The 3251-nt window shown below is 34.5% G+C and overlaps 1 pseudogene; it reads left to right on the forward strand.

The window, feature by feature from the left end:
• The first annotated feature begins 511 nt into the window (after positions 1-511).
• LOC125834269 (receptor-like protein 9DC1) lies at positions 512-2436 on the forward strand (annotated as a pseudogene).
• Positions 2437-3251: the final 815 nt, after the last annotated feature.

Here is a 3251-nt window from a genome sequence, read left to right on the forward strand (position 1 = left end):
TAAAAAGTAGCTAACAAACATTGAACAAGTTCATGATCTGCTAATTTTCTTGCTTTAAGAATATGACCTATTAAATTAAAATTATTAATAACACATTAATTGAACACAAATTTATTCTCTCTTCATTTATCCTAATTTATGATATTTCTACGTAATATCATAACTTTCACTATTTTTAATAAATATTTGAGTTGAACTTGATATTTTCACTGGAACAAAATCTCATTTTTTTGTTAAAATTTGAATTTGCCAATAAACACAAGGTAGAATGCTTCTATGTGTATCATGAGGAGGAGAGAAGAAGTGGGGAAACAAAGTAAAGTGATTTTTCATAGTGCATAGAAAGCAAAGTAAGAAGTGGGGAATAAATGTGCATAGTAAATTGGAAAATTTACTGTGCTTAATTTTTTCTATATATACCTCATTACAATTATTGAATAGAGATCAAAATAAAGATTCTTTTTATTTCTTCTCTAACAACTTAATTAGTTTTGAACATTTTAGTGCAGAAATGGGTTACATAAAACTTGTATTTTTTTATGATATTTCCCTTCCTCTACATATCAACTTGTTTTTTGCTTATCCTTATCTCATTTGTGTCCCAAAGATCAAGCTCTTGCTCTTCTACAATTCAAGTACACGTTTACTATAAATGCTTATTCGAAAACACTATCATGGAACATGAGCATAGATTGCTGCTCATGGGATGAAATTCATTGTGACGAGATGACAAGAAAAGTCATTGAGCTTAACCTCGCTACAGCGGACTTCAAGGAAAATTTCACTCTAACAGTAGCCTCTTTCAACTCTCCATTCTCAAAAGGCTTAATTTGTCTTTTAATAATTTCTCTAGATCGTACATTTTACCTAAATTTGGTGAGTTTTCTAGTTTGACGCATCTTGATTTGTCGTATTCAAGTTTTAAAGGTCTAATCCCAGCAGAAATCTCTCACCTTTCTAAATTACACGTTCTTCGTATCCAGAGTTATATTAATAGGGTCTTAGATTCAAACCTCACAAATTTGAACTACTCCTTAAGAACTTGACCCAACTAAGAGAGCTCAACTTTGATTCTATGAACATCTCTTCCACCATGCCTCTGGATTTCTCTTCCTATTTACTCTACACTTTATGAATACACAATTATATGGGATACTGCCCGAAAGAGTTTTCCACCTTTCTAACTTAGAATCTCTTGATTTATCATCCAACTCCCAGCTCAGTGTTAAGTTTCCCACAACCAAATGGAATAGCACTGCCTCACTCCAAGCATTAGATATCTATAGAGTGAATGCTACTGGTAGGATACCTGAATCATTTGGTCATCTAACTTCACTGCGTAGATTAGATTTATTTTCTTGTAATCTCTCGGGGTCTATTCCTAAACCTCTATGGAATCTCACCAACATAGAAGAATTGAACCTTGAGTATAACCATCTTGAAGGACCAATTTCTGAATTCTTTAGATTTGGAAAGCTCGGGTTCTTATCACTTACAAATAACAACTTTGATGGTCAACTTGAGTCTAAAACAAAATCAACTGGAAGGTTCTATTCCAATGTCACTCCTAGACAAACAGTTCCTGCGATTTCTTCTCCTTTCACGAAATAATCTCAATGGACAGATCGCTTCAATGATCTGCAATCTGAAAACACTACAAGTGCTAGATTTGGGCAGCAACAATTTGGAGTGAGCCTTTTCGAGAATTTTGAAGCTGTGAAAATAAATGGTGAGAATAGTGGAACCCGATAGTATGTAGCTGATATAGGTTCTCATTATTACACAAATTCCTTGATAGTGACAACAAAGGGGCTGGTTGTTGAACTTCCTCGAGTTTTGACTACAAACATAATTATCGATCTCTCAACGAATAGTTTTGAAGGTCATATCCCAAGCATTATTGGAGATCTCGTTGGGCTTCGTACGTTGAACTTATCTCATAATCGCTTGGAGGGTCACACACCAATATCAGTGCACCAATTATCTGTACTTGAATCATTGGATCTCTCATCCAACAAAATCAGCGGAGAAATTCCACAACAACTTGCATCCCTCAAATCACTTGAAGTCTTAAATCTCTCTCACAATCATCTTGTTGGATGCATCCCCAAAGGAAAACAATTTGATACGGTTGAGAACAGTTCATACCAAGGGAATGATGGGTTATGTGGATTTTCACTCTCAAAGGATTGTGGTGGTGATGATGGGGTAGCACAAATGACGACTCTAGTTGAGCTAGATCAAGAAGAAAGAGGAGATTCATCAATGATCAGTTGGCAGGCTGTTCTCACGGGTTACGGTTATGGACTGTTTATTGGACTGTCCATAATATACATAGTGTTGTCAACTCAATATCCAGCATGGTTTTCGAGGATTGATGTAACATTGGAACACAAAATCATTAAAAGAATGAAAAGGCACAAGAAAAGATATTAGTGAGTCACCACCAGGTATTCAATTTGATCTTTATCAATGAATTTTCTGCCTTTAAAAGCTTTTTAACTTTCAATACTTCTTTTTTGAAAATTACAGGATTCAAGTCTAATATGTTGTTGGTGATGCAAACAAAAGATTGTACTTTCCTAGTTTTTGATGTATTTGAATAAAAGCATTAGTTTCCGTTTATCAATAGTTTGTTACATATTCAGCGTAATTATTATTTAGCTAATTGGATTCGACTTTAAAGTTCAGTTAATGGATTTATGAAGTAATAAGATGTAATAATAGTCGATCAGTTTTAAAGATAAAAGATATAATATGAGTATATCAACCTAATATTGTGGATGTCATAACTGTTGGGTATGTAGCAAGAGTTAATGGGAAATGGAGGGAAGATTAAAAGAGAGGAATTTGGAAAGTTGGAAACTTGAAAAGTCCTCTTATGCTTTAGTGAAAAAGCATTTCTCCCTCATCGGTGGTGGAAAGAAAAATAGAAGAGTTTAAATATAGAAACACTCCTATTAATTGTTAAAAGGATTGGAAAGAGGGACCCCCCTCGCGACTTCGGCTTTGGCTTTGGAAAATGATCGATCGAGAGATTATTTTTAAATGCCCAAAACGCCAAAACATTTCAATTAATTAGTTAATTAACCGAAACATTTCGATTATTCAGTTAATTGACCGACCCGACACGGATCCGCGCGTGACCCACAAACTTTTCTGATTTCTTCTGCACAAAGTTTATCCGTGTACTTTATTACTGTTGAGTGGTTCCTTGACACCAAAGTTTTGGGTATCAATACACTGGTGAT

This window comes from Solanum verrucosum, unplaced genomic scaffold, assembly GCF_900185275.1.
Source record: "Solanum verrucosum unplaced genomic scaffold, falcon-dt-bn FXZP01000026.1, whole genome shotgun sequence".
In the NCBI taxonomy this organism is placed as follows: domain Eukaryota; kingdom Viridiplantae; phylum Streptophyta; class Magnoliopsida; order Solanales; family Solanaceae; genus Solanum; species Solanum verrucosum.